We start from the raw sequence: 13846 nt of genomic DNA, 5'->3' as shown, positions 1-13846 counted from the left end.
GTAAATTTACAGTACAGCATCGGACAACAGGGCTTCTTCCAAAAGAGTTATTCCTCTCCCCACGAGGAATAAGCCCTCTTGCACAAGAGCTCTTCCACAAGAAGGCAGTGTAGACGGGCAACATGATTTTCTTGTGCAATAAACCCCTCTGGCTAAAATGGTAATCAGAGCTTTCTTGTGCAAGAGAGTGTCCACCCTGCTATGGACGCTCTTGAGCAAAAGCACATCTCTTCCACAAAAGCACATGGCAGTGTGAATGCACTCTTGTGGAAGACCTTTTGCACAAGAACTCTTGTGCAAAACAGTTCTCGCACAAGAAGCCTGCAATGTAGACGTAGCCTAATAGTATAAATTGCATCGGGTAAAAGCGAGCTACAAGCAAAACCAGTTTATTTTTAAAACTATTTTTCATTTGTTAAATGCTTGGTAAGAAGTAAACCACTGGGGGCTCTTATTTACATAAGCTCCAGTAATTAAATCAATTCCATGTCCATTAAATTCAGTTCAGACCAAAAGTCTGAGCAGGAGATGTACCAGAGCTCCAAAAGCATTCACCATGTTGAATATTTTCATGCACAGTTTGCAAAAACTGAGTGACATTTTCAAGTACAAAATTAATTAGATTGAACGTCAACAAGAATCTTTTTCAAAAAGTCTTTGAAATGAAAATGGTCACATCTGCAGCATAAGTAGATTGTATGAAAAAATCTAAGATAGAAATAAAAAGGTAGAAGGCAAAAAACTGTACCTAAAATCATTTTTGCTGAATTCATATTCTTTACTGTAAAAGCCAAGGGAGATTTATTTCAGGGAAGTTGTGCAGGTCTATGAAAACTAAAAGTTAACTCAGGAACATTCAAGTTTTGGGTTTCTCATTGGGTTTTAATGGCTTTTCAAACCAATTATGTATGGCATGAGTTGAAAAGGAGGCAATTATTAAACATACAAAGCTGTATTGAGCTTTTAACAACAGAACAGTGGCTAAAAATTGGTCATTTGAGGGATGAACAAAAGGGAACGCCACCATCCTGGAAATCAGTAGGAGAATATTATGAGTTCACAGCTCCAGCAGAGTGAGCTTTAAAGCTCTACATTACAAAAGCCCTACCTTCCTGTGGAAAAACAAATCTGTCTCCAGACACACCACAGTAGCACCTGAGATTAGTTAAAGTGCTCAAGATAATAGTCCTTAGATTTAAACATCTGGGACTGGGGCCAGTGTTCTCAGTTGTGGGCCAGTGACTGTGGAATTTATCACTCCCATACCAGACAAAGTCTGATTCTACAGAGCTTCAGGGAAGAGTGCCAGGTTGATCTAATCTCTCAAGCATCTGCTTGAAGTGGGAGTTTGGATAGACGGACTTTTACTGTTTGAACGTAAAAAGCAACAAATAGTCTGGTATCACTTTAAAGACTAACAAAACATGTAAATGGTATCATGAGCTTGTGTGGGCACAGCCCACTTGGTTTGGCTTTGTTTCTTGGGGTGAGGAGGGGGGAAAGGGGAAGAAGAGGCAAAAAATTGTAAATTTTCTACCCAAGTCTATACAGATATTATGAATAATAACCAAACAAAAGTCCTATCACAATGATATCCTAGTACCAGTTGGCTGGTGACAGAGGGCATTTGAATCCACATCTCCAGGGAAAATTCACTCGGTTGCTTAGACCGCCCCATAAGATTAGCTCAGTTGCTCTAATGGTCTCAGTGGCAGATGCAATATGGTGTGAGCAGGGCCGGGGATCAGCTATTTGAGGAGGTTGACTACATTTCTAAAATTGAAGTGGAGCTGCAGCAGTGCTCTATGTAAATCACCTCCAAGAGGGAGTAGCTAAGAGATCCAAGAGCCTGTTTGCACTGGTGCTGTAATTTGCTGCACATGAGGAGAGAAAAGTGTTTTGCACCTCTGAGCCAGAAAGGTGCAGTGTAGCAAAGTGGCAGTGTACACTTAGCCTGGGAATGGAACTCCAATTCTGGCTCATTTTTCTAAGCATTAGCAACACTGTTCAAGAAGACTGCCACTTCTTATCTTTGAGAGGTGATTGCTAAACAAAGTAGATGAAAAGGGAATGGAACAAAGATCTGAACTAGATTTCAGCATAAACCACAAATTTTCCCAAACCCCACTGCTGTTGTTGACTGAGCTCCATTTCAGAGCTATTAGCACGCTCTCAGGCTGTCCTGGTTGACTGAGTCAACAAGATGAATACCAGCACTGCTTCTGACACTGGGAAGATATTTTCCCTGCTATCTTTCCCTTATTCCTAAATTGCCATATAGGCAGTTTTTTGGAACAGAGATCTGTAAAAAGCTTCTAGGAAGGAAGGTGGGAAGCTGTGAATTATATATATTCTATAGGTGAGGATAGGGGACAGGAATAGGTACCCCAAGATGAGCAATAGTATGGGTGGTTGTGAAGGACAGGCATGTCAAATGCTTCTGAGGTCTCTGAACTATAATAGTTTTTGTGCTTAGGACTGAGGCCTTATAGTAAATAATTTGAAATCTCTAAACCAGTGTTTTGAAACTACATATGTTGCTATTTTGATGTCTGAAATCAAATGTGTTCTTGTCTTGCAGTCTCAGAAATTAGGTGGTTGAAGAAAAAAATAGCTTTTTATGCTTAAAAATACTCACTTCCTACTGTTGGTGACATGCTCTTCTCTACAAGGGAAGTGTTTGGATGACAAATTAATTCTCTCTGCATCAAGATGAGAAAATACCACATGCTGTATTGCTTGCTGTTTCAAGATAAAAAACAGAAACTCTGCAAGTGTTTTACAACATGGTTGCTTAAATGAAGTCTTACAGTTTCTGGGATGCTCATCAGATCCAATGGTGTTTATACATCACTGTTCATACAATGCTAAAACGCTGTTTTAGTCTTTAGATTCAAATCAGACACTAAATTGTGATCAGAGTTGCTTGCTTACTTAGGTTATAGCTTTGGAATAATTTATTGCTCTAAGTGTTGTGCAAAACATCCAACAAAAATACCAATTGCAGCATTATTTACTGTAAAATGAAGCCACCTTCTGTAATGAACAATCTATGGCTTTTTCTACACTTCAGGCTTCTTGCTCAAACACTTGCAGACTGTCCACACTCCAAGCCCATTCTTGCACAAGAAAGTTTACAGTAGATCGTCAGAAGAGAGGGCTTTTTGTGCAAGAGTTATTCTTCTCCCCATGAGGAATAAGCCTTTTGTGTAAGAACTCTTGTGTAAAAAGGCTAGTGTGGATGAGAATCTGGCTTCTTGCACAAGAAACTCCTATGGCTAAAATGGCCATCAGAGTTTTCTTGCACAAGAGAGTGTCCACACTGCCATGGACGCTCTTGCACAAAAGCACATCTCTTGCGCAAAAGCACATAGCAGAGTGGACGCGCTCTTGTGCAAGAACTTTTGTGCAAGAACTCTTGCGCAAAAAGTTCTTGTGCAAGAAGCCTGCAGTGCAGACATAGCCCAAGTGTTTTTATTTTTCTGTTACTAAATGCAGACTGGAAAATTTTGAGGACGTTAATAGTTTTGAATGGTAGATAATGTTGTGGCATAGTGGAGTATGTCAGCTATTGTTTTCTCCAATGTTTTCAAAAAGTACTATGAAATATTGATCCAAATCTGTGAAATACCTGCTATCTATATACAAAACTTGTGTGTCTAAGAAATGCTGTTTGAGGCCAGACCTTTTTTTTTTTTTTTTTTTTTTTTAATTATTGAAGGCTCTTGTCATTCTTCATGAGGTTTTATTATTTTAAGAGTAGGGGAATACCCACTGAATATTTCTGTCTGTGTGGAAATACAATTTATCTTGTTGATGGATGAGAACATTTCAACAATTCTAGTAAATGTACTGTATACAACAAACGAAGTGTTCTGACGACTCCACTGTGTGTGGTTGGAAACCAAATTACTCATTCTATCTTAACTGGTTGTCTTGCCACTAACTTTGACCTTGTATGCAGCTGTCAGGCAAACAGTGATAGTAGAACACCATGTATAGTGGTGGTGCTGAGAGCCATTGACCCAGATTGTAAACCCTATATATCATTGTTGGGGTCACTGGGCATGATCTTAGGTAACTCGGGGGAGTGGAAGATCACAAGGATCGATGAAGTGCCCCCACTCTAGGTCCAAGCACCCTAAAAGCCCCCTTCCCGAAAGAGAATGTGCCCCCATCATGGCAGCAGAGACTCATAAATAGGAGTGTCAGGGGAAACGGATCATCCTGCCCCCGGAACCCCGAGTAAAAATGAGGGTGGGAAATTCGGAAATAGACTTTTTAGTGGACTCTGGGGTGGCATGAACCGCTGTAAACCAACTCCTTCAGCTGCCCGTGGCGGACTCCCTCACTGTGGTGTGTGCCACAGGAAAAGGAGCCCAGTGTATGCCCCAGCAGAATGCACTCTGGGAAACAGAACTATAACTCACAAGCTGGTCTATCTCCCCGAGTGCCCAACGCCGCTGCTGGGACAGGACCTGCTTTGTCGCTTAGGTGCCACCCTGCATTTCACCCAGGATGAAATAACCCTTACCTTACCCCCCAAGAATGCCTGGATAATGACTCTAGCAGCTGAGCCCTCTGCTGTGCAAGCCCCTGAGTGGAACCAGTGGGAGGATCAGGTGTACCCCTAGTATGGTCATCAGGGGTCCCGGGAAAGGCCACACACCAAACCCCTGTCAGCATTAAGCTCCTCCTAGGCAAAAGGTTTGGAGCCCTATGGGCATAGTGGAAGGAATAAGGAAAGTAAGAATACAGTCATCAGAAAGTTAAATTAATAGGAATGAGAAACGTTTTCTTTGGAAAGACGAAGCAAGTGATTTGAGGGTATGTGAAGGTGAAAAATGGACTCTGTGGAAGTGTAGAAGGAATTAAGCGATTGCTATAATATATGAAGAGAAAGCTGCTTTAAAAAGTGACCTTGCTAACCTGTCCCTCCCTTAACCCGGCCACTCTTTTACCAGAGACAGAGCAGCAGGAACATGACTGCTTGGAGATAATAGATGCCCAATACTCCAGCCGTCCGGACTTAAAGGATCATCCGCTCTCTAATGCGGATTGTGAGTGGCACACTGATGGTAGTAGTGTTGTGGTAGACGGGCAAAGGAAGGCAGGCTATGCTATTGTGACCCTCCACAATACCGTGGAAGCCGAGGGTTTGCCTGCTGGGACATCTGCCCAGCTTGCTGAACTGGTAGCCCTGACCTGTGCACTCGAACTGTCAGAGGGAAAACGGGTCAACATCTTTACCGACTCTAGATATGCTTTTGGAGTACTACATGCTCATGCTGGTCTGTGGAAACAGAGGGGCATGCTGACAGCCCAAGGCTGCCCGGTCAAGCATGGGGCCCACATTCTTTGGCTCCTAGAAGCAGTGCAACTCCCCTCGGCAGTGGCGGTGGTACACTGCAAGGCTCATCAGAGGGACGACCAAGACGTGGCAAAGGGAAATGCCCGGGCAGACAGGGAAGTCAAGTGTGCTGCCACCCTGCAACCACTGGAAGCAGAGAACGCCTATATGCAGGCCCTCATCCCATCCGTGCGGGAGCTCCCGACCCCTCAGTATTCACCTGAAGAAAGAAAACTGGCCGCCAAGCTCAGGCTCTGGGAAAAGGAGGGATGTCTCCATTCCACAGAAGGAAAGATCCTCCTATCGAAGGACCTAATCCGACCAGTGCTGCGGAGACTACATCAAACCACTCACGCCGGCAAAGAATCTCTAACTCAGCTTATGAATAAATACTTCTTAACCTCTGGACTTCGGCCCCTAGCATCTCAGATACAGGCCAACTGTCTGGTCTGTCAAAAGAACAACCCTCGACCAGGATTTTCAGTACCACCAGCTACTCTGGAACCCAACCCAGGCCCGGGATTGGTTTGGCAGATAGATTTCACTGAGCTCCCGCGGACTCAAGGGTTCAAATACCTCCTCGTCCTGGTGGATCGATTTAGCGGATGGCCTGAAGCCTTCCCGTGCCGTAACTGTACAGCCAAGACTGTGGCTCTCAAGTTTGTCAAGGAACTCATCCCCCGCTTCGGGCTGCCCCAGTGGATGGAATCTGACAACGGAACCCACTTTACATCCAAGGTTGTCCACCACATAGCAGCCGCCCTACAAATCCCGTGGAAGCTCCACACGCCATGGCGACCGCAGGCCAGTGGAGTGGTGGAACGCACAAATCAGACCCTTAAGCGTCACCTCTCGAAAATCTGTCAAGAAGCCTCCCTACGGTGGCCTGATGCTTTACTCATTGTTTTGCTCCGCATCCACACTCTCCCAAAGGGTAGATTAGGGCTTAGCCCCTTCGAAATTATGTTTGGAAGGGCATGGCCTATGAATGGGACACCGGCTATGGCAGGGGAGTGGGAACAGGGATGCGGCTTTTTATCTCAGTATATGTGCTCTCTGTCTGCTGTGCTCTCTTCTCTTCACAGGTACACCAAAGACTCACAGCCTCTTCCACTGGATGCCCCTGTCCACTGCTTGCAGCCGGGAGACTCCGTGCTCATTCGTACCTGGAAGGACGAGCCTCTCCGAGAGAAGTGGAAGGGACCCCACACCGTACTGCTGGTTTCCCACACGGCAGCAAAGGTTGAGGGACACAAAAACTGGATTCATCATTCGCGTCTGAAAGTAGTGCCCACATCGCCGCCAGCAGAACAGTGGACTGTCCAGCCCACCAGCGCATCATCCACTGACACTCTGGGACTTAAACTGTTGTTTAAAAAGCGCTGAGGGGTTAGGGGTTCTGTTGGAAACATAGCTGCCCTGTCCAGTAGACTCACCATGGGTTCTAATGCAGAGTTTGCCCTACTAATACTTTTGGCCACAGATGCCAGTCTCTTGTTGTCTCCCGTGTCGCCCACCACGCATGCAGGATAGGGAAGGGCCTCTGCAAACTTGGCTACTAACACATATGAAGCCCTAAAGGTTGCCTTCGCCTGCGAATTTAATCAGCTTTTGTCCTCAGAATATGAGAAAACTCAGACAAAAGTGTGTTGAGTATTCTCAAAGGAGGGAGCTGTTGGGGTCACTGGGCATGATCCTAGGTAACTCGGGGAAGTAGATGATCACAAGGATCGATGAAGCGCCCCCGCTCTAGGCCCAAGCACCCTAAAAGCCCCCTTCTCCCCCTTCCTCCCCAGACATAACTTTTCTCTAGCTCGCTGATAGCTGGGAACGGCAGCAAGACCTTGAAATTGCCTAGTTACTATCAGTGGTATAGAAGAAGAATTCAGATGTGTTTCTGTAGAGGGAGGAGGAGGAGGGGGGGGGCTGGCAGCATGTCCCAGCGTGGGAAACTTGCTACAGTTCACTATATTCCTGCAAGTAAACAACTTGGGTATATAAGGAGGGAAAACTGCTTACGTTGGTGTGCTTGAGCTGAGGTCTAGTCTCCTGGCACCTATTTGAGCGTTCAAATAAACTGTTTTTGCTTCTCCACACCGGTGTGTTTATTGGAGCGCGCACACCGGGCAACGAACCCAGCTGTTGCTCCCTCGGGCACCCTGTGTGCCGGCAACATCATGGAAACCATTTCAAGTAAGGGTCTCAGGCAGCACTCAGCACCCCACCAGTGGTGGCAAACTGAAAATTTCCCTGTTACTTCATAAGGGTGCCGTCAAATGTTAATATTTATAAAATGCCTTGAATTTTAAAATCACTATACTGCACAGTTTTTAGCCACCTTTTGGGGTGAACTGAAAGAATTTTGTTCCAGAACTCAAGCCCCTATTTAAAGAGTTCTACACCATATTACAGGAGAGAAGAAACTATTGGGCCATTTCATATCTGATCTCTTCCAGATAGGTCTTTTGGACCTGTGCAGAGAGCACAATTAGCTGACTCTTCAACAGCACCCCCACCATTTCACAAGCTTGATGGAGGTTCTCTCTAGAACTGTGTAAAATGACAGCTACATAATGTTGGTGAATTCAATTCCTATTTAGGCACAGAACACGTATAAGAGCACAATATTCTCCAATAGCCCCACTAGAACATCTCAACTGTGTGTGGTAGTACAGGGATCAACTCTTCATGCATCTCAAATCTCTGAATATTGCCGGTAAAAGGGGGTCAGAATAAAACTGGGCCCAACTAGGAACAGACCTCTCCCTAGCACCTCTGATCCCAGAACTAAGATGGGAAAACCCTCTACTCCAGGAAACTAGGGCCCAGGATATAGTTTCCTTTCCCCCCCAGACATGTTGACTGAGAAAAACTGGACCTGCAGGTCCAGGATACATTTAAAGGAGATGAAAACGGTACAGGCAATGGAAGGCAGAATTATAAGCAGAAACTATCACTTTTCTATAGCTTTCTCTCTGGGGATTCCGTAGGCAACCACCAACTGGGTCTAGATATATAAAGCTTTTTTTCAGTCATGCTGCTGCAGAGGGTGCCCAAGAACTACAGCTGGCATAGAGTCAAGGAAGGAATGAAGGCAGGCAGGTTACCCTAATAGAGGAATCTGGAAAAATCTGTGTGGGAGTCTCTTAGATTCATGCAAGAGATAGTTCCCTGTGGATGGGATTATCAGGCCTTTTGTTATTAGCTATTTAGATATGGAAAGATTTCCAAAATTCTGTAGAGGGAAACCACTGGTATTGATGTGTGTGTGCAAACAACAACATCTATTAAGAGCATCAATTTATGCATTATCCTCAAGAAGACAAGACATCACATGCTCTGTGGGCTGCAAATGCCACCACAGCTAAACTTTTGCATGCAAAGATGGCACTATGACAGTTGTGTCTCTTCAAGCCTTAAGAGGATTTTAAGCAGTGTATATGTATGTTATGATATAAAAACTCTAGGCCGTTATTTTTAATTAGTGACTTTGTGAGTTGCTATCATGGGAGGCAGATTTAAATTATATTACCACAAGGCAAAAGCTATTTTCAGCAGCAGGACAATCTCAGAACTAGAACTAGGAGTCAGCCATGTGTTTTGTCTGATATTTTGGAGGAGATATCTAGCACCAAACCACTTTTGAATGTTACTAATGAACATTTGCCTGAGAAGAAAATAGTCTCCTGCATTTATTTTAAATATTATATTTTAGGACAGTCAATTAACTGCTGTTAACACATGCAATTAATGCAAGCACAAATTAGCATTTTTTAACATGCATTTAACCATAGCTCCTTTGGGCAGAAGTGCAGCAGCAGCTGCTCCAAAAAACCTGGTCTGGTCAGGTAGAATAATGCAAGCTGCGGCTGGCGGGTGGGCAGAAAGAGAAAAAGCTAAAGCTAGAAAGAGATGTATTTCTCATCCTGGCTCCAGCGAAGAAGTAAAGACCTTTACACCTCCACCCATATGACCGTATTTCTTAAAGTAAAACTTCCAGAAGGGCTTGCTCAAGCTTCCCTTTTTTGCAGGGCTCACCTAAGCCACCTTCCCTATGATTACAGGGGGCCAGGGCTAGCCTCCTGAGCAGCATCTGGGGCTGACCTCCCTTCAAAACTCCCCACTGTCCACATTGGCATCTACCTCCTCACAATCCTGTGCTGCCTGCATCTGTAGCAGGAGCTGACCCCTGGCCCCGAGCCCTGTGCTGCTCAGAGATGGGTGTGATCCTGAGCCATGTACTGTCTGCAGCTGGGGCTGATACTCCCCTCCTCCCAAACACCATTATGAGCTCTGCGCCACCCACAGTTTGGGGCTGAGCCCCTGTGAACTCCACACTGCCAACTGTGTGTCCCCAGCCCCCCACTGCCCGTGGCTGGGACTCACCTCCTTCCAGTCCTGTGCTGCCCACAGCTGGGACTAGGGCTGACACCTTCCCCATGCTGCTTGCAGATGGGGGCTGATCCCCCTCCACCCCAAACTCTGTGTCCCCTGAGGCTGAAACTAATCCCTGTCTCCCCCCAGTTCTGTGCATCCCCCGTCTCAGGCTGATCCCTCCCCCACAGCTCTGTGCTGCCACCACTCTCTGCTTTGCATCAGGGACAAATTTCTAGATTTGGTGAAAATGTAGGGACAGCTGGGACAGAACTGAAAAGGGAACCATCCTAGCTAAAACAAGATGCATCACCACCTAGTCAGCCCATACTCTATTCCGCCTGGCTGGCCCCTCACTCCTGGGACCTATTCTCCCCACACACACACCTCTGCATTGTGCTGCATTGCCCATAGCTGGCTGCTCACTCTGGGGGTATCCCATAGAGCACATAGGTTTGGGGAGCTCAGTTTCCCTGCACCATCCTCTCCCCCTCACCCCCAGAGTATGATGAGTCCTCAAATTAATCCGCCCGCTGTTGCAAAAAAGGGCTCACTCTGCTGAAAGGAGCCCACCTGACTCAGTGAAATGAAGTGAGCCTGGCAATCCTAAGATCAGAAACCACCCTTCCAGAAGCAGGAGCAAGCCATCTCCCTCATCACCCTCCCTGCAGTTGGGGCTGACCACCCTTCCCCACCCCCAAGCTTCCTGTTTTCCCTGATTCTCCTCCTGCACAAGTCACTATCAGGCCTACCAACAAGAGGGATACTGGGGGGCAACTGTTCTGGGACTCAGTGACTCAAAAGGGCCTAGGCCTCTGTTCGACACTGCTGCTACTTACATCTCCAATGGAGCACTGCATGCTCTGGGCAACACTGAAAGGCTGGCAGGGGGAAACCACAGCAGGTCTGGGCAGCACTGACTGTTGGCTGCCCTTAGCCCTGCCCCTTCTATCTTAGGCTCCACCTCTTCTGTAAGTGCAAGGTCAGACTCCTCCCCCACCTTGGCCAGGGGCCCAGCAATTTTGTTGGCTCCCCTCTGGATATTGTTACCTCTCCTTTCCATGTTCTGCCCCCAAAATTAAATGCAGCAATCTAAGATAAAGATCTCTTTGGACAAGAGATGAATCTCGTGAGCTCAGAAACCCAAACCAAGAAAAGCAACATGAAGAATGTACCTTTCTTCTCTGAAGCATTTCTCCAAAGTACTCACTTTCTGAGATAGTGTTTTTTTACTCTTTTAATAAGCCAAAACTCCTCTAAAGGATACATACAAAATAGGGTTCAAATGGCAAACCCTGCAGCAGCAGATGATAAAAAACCCTCCTGTGCAATTCACTCCCCTACTGAATGTTAATCCTGAGGTAAAAATCTTTCTATGTCCATGGCAAGGACTCTTTTAAATAGGACACAAATATATTGATTATATAGAGGAATTTATTGAATCATTCCAGACATTGACACAGTTCTACTCTGTTTTCATGATCTGGAGTTAATAAACTATCAGAAAAAGTTAATAGATCAAAGCAGCAGCATTTCAGGTCTTTTGAATGAGAAGTTTATGTTTAATATACTTCAGATATTTCTCTGGCTAAAAAGACTTATCTGTAGTTACTGCAAGGCTGAGTTCCAATACCACAGAAGCACTTCAAGTCTGTAGTACCATCTACGTGCAAAGCATGCTTTTACCTCCAGATCTTGTGCTATAGATAACCTACCACCAGCAAATGAATCTAGCCTGCTGCAACCAAGTACAATTGCAGAGTTTCAGGATTTCTACCATGCCATGGATCAAACAAAATAAATTTTAACCAGTGCTATTACAAAGTGGATAGCTATGGACTGCAGACCACTCAACATTGTAAATGACAGAGGGCTATGAGATGTAATTCAGATAACATCTTCCAATCAGTCCAATACCTTGCCCTCCTGTGGAACCATTATATAATAAACACATGACCTATAAAGCAATGAGAGGACTACAATGTTTGGGTATGTCTACACTAGCCCCCTAGTTCAACCTAGGGAGGCTAATGAGGGTGACCAAAATTGCAAATGAAGCATGTGATTTAAATATCTCGCATTTCATTAGCATGTTCCCGGCATGTTGCCCTTTTAGAAATTGACTAGCCCGAAGTAACTGCCCGCGTCTACACGTGGCAGTGAAACGGGATTTCGAATTAAAGCCCTAACTCAAATTAGCTGGTAAACCTCATTGCAGGAGGAATACCAGCTAATTCGAGTTAGGGCTTTAATTCGGAATCCTGTTTCACTGCCGCTTGTAGACGCGGGCAGTTACTTTGGGTTAGTCAATTTCTAAAATGGCGACCAGCCGGGAACATGCTAATGAAGCACAGGATATTTAAATCCCGCACTTCATTTGCAATTTCGGTCACCCTCATTAGCTTCCCTAGATCGAACTAGGGGGCTAGTGTAGACATACCCTTGGTGCTTCTGAAAAATGCACCGGTGATCAGTAGTCATCCTTGGGCAATCACAGCTGTTTTAGTGTCATGACACACCTTGTTGATGCTTCATTGGCACTGCAATTGTTCACTGTAACAGTATCTCAGACTGAAGAGAAGCATTATGCTGAAGTATGTGCAGAGCACTGTGTGGATGTTGTAAAAGAATGGACTATTCAAAAAAATTAACATTTAGTACTGACAGTACATGTAATGTGATGGTAGCAACAGCTAGTCACTTGCCTTTTGAATACACAAAATGCATGTAGTGCTCAGTGATGATGGTTTTGAAAACATGCTGGCAAAATGTAAAAATCTTGTGGGCCATTTCAAACACATTCAGGCTAACAGTACAGAGCTAGGAATCCAACAAGCTGCAAATGGACAGAAACAAGAACTTCTCGTACAAAATATTTCAACCAGATGGAACTCCACATTAGCTATGATTCAGCACCTTCTTGGCAAAAATGCTACTCTCACAAATCCACATTTGCTCTCCCAGAGCACCATCTACCAGGGTTCTGAAAAACTGCAAAAGCCAGAAACACTGGTTGAGCCTTGCAGGTTTGTGACTGAACTCTTGATGGGGAGGGAGAACAACTGTATGTTTCCTGCTCTGATTTTTACCCCCATTCTGCTATATATACCACATTATGGTCGTCTCTGATGATGTTTCTCTCCATTCTTTAACATATGTTGTTAGATTTAAGAACACTTTTATGGCAGATTTGACAAAACACAAAGAAGGTACTAATCTGAGATTTCTAAAGATAGCAACCACATTAGACACAAGTCTTCAGAATTTGAAATGCCTTCCAATCCGAGAGGAACGTGGTGTGACACATGCTGTCAGAAGGCTTAAAAGAGCAACACTCTGATGCAGAAACTGTAGAACCTAAAGCACCAAAAGAAAAAAAGAAAAGCAACTTTCTGCTGATGGCATCTAACTCAGATGATTAAAGTGAACATGATCAATACAGACTACTTTGGATGGTAATTAAGAAGAATCCATCAACAGCATGGATGCATGTCATCTGGAATGGTGATTGAACCATGCAGGGGCATTTGAAACTTTAGCACATCTTGCTACACCAGCTATAACAGTGCTATACAAACACCTATTTTCACTTTCAGGTGACACTGTAAATAAGAAGTGGGCAGCATTTTCACACACAAAGCTTGACAGACAAGTTTGTCTGAGTGATAGGCTGAAAAGGAAGTAAGACAGAGTGGACTTGTAAGCACTACAATTTTACATTGTTTTATTAAGTATAGTTATTCTTTTTTACATAATTCTACATTTTAAGTTCTACTTTCATTATAAAAACATTGCAACTACAATATTTCAATTAGGTGAATTGAAGGGGTTTTTTTATAGTGCAAATGTTTGCAATAAAAATAAATATGAAGTTAGCATTCTGTGTTATAACTGAAATAAATATTTCAAATATATTTGAAGATGAAGTAAACATCCAAAATATTTAAATAAATGGTATTCTATTACTGTTTAACAGTGTGATTAATCATATGAATAATTTTTAAAAAAATATTTCAACAGCCCTATTATGTTTGTATAATTCTGACCATTTCAAAAAGCATGAACAGCTGAGTATGATAATAATTCAGTTTTTTTTATGCTTCAGAAAAGTGCCTTATGGCT

At 44.2% G+C, this 13846-nt stretch overlaps 1 pseudogene; it reads left to right on the top strand.

Annotated features, from left to right (window-relative positions):
- Positions 1-11282: 11282 nt before the first annotated feature.
- LOC142830014 (uncharacterized) lies at positions 11283-13409 on the top strand (annotated as a pseudogene).
- The last annotated feature ends 437 nt before the right edge of the window (positions 13410-13846 follow it).

Source organism: Pelodiscus sinensis, chromosome 6, assembly GCF_052426305.1.
Source record: "Pelodiscus sinensis isolate ZL-2025 chromosome 6, ASM5242630v1, whole genome shotgun sequence".
Classification (NCBI taxonomy): Eukaryota; Metazoa; Chordata; order Testudines; family Trionychidae; genus Pelodiscus; species Pelodiscus sinensis.
This window is presented reverse-complemented; position numbering and strand designations above follow the sequence as displayed.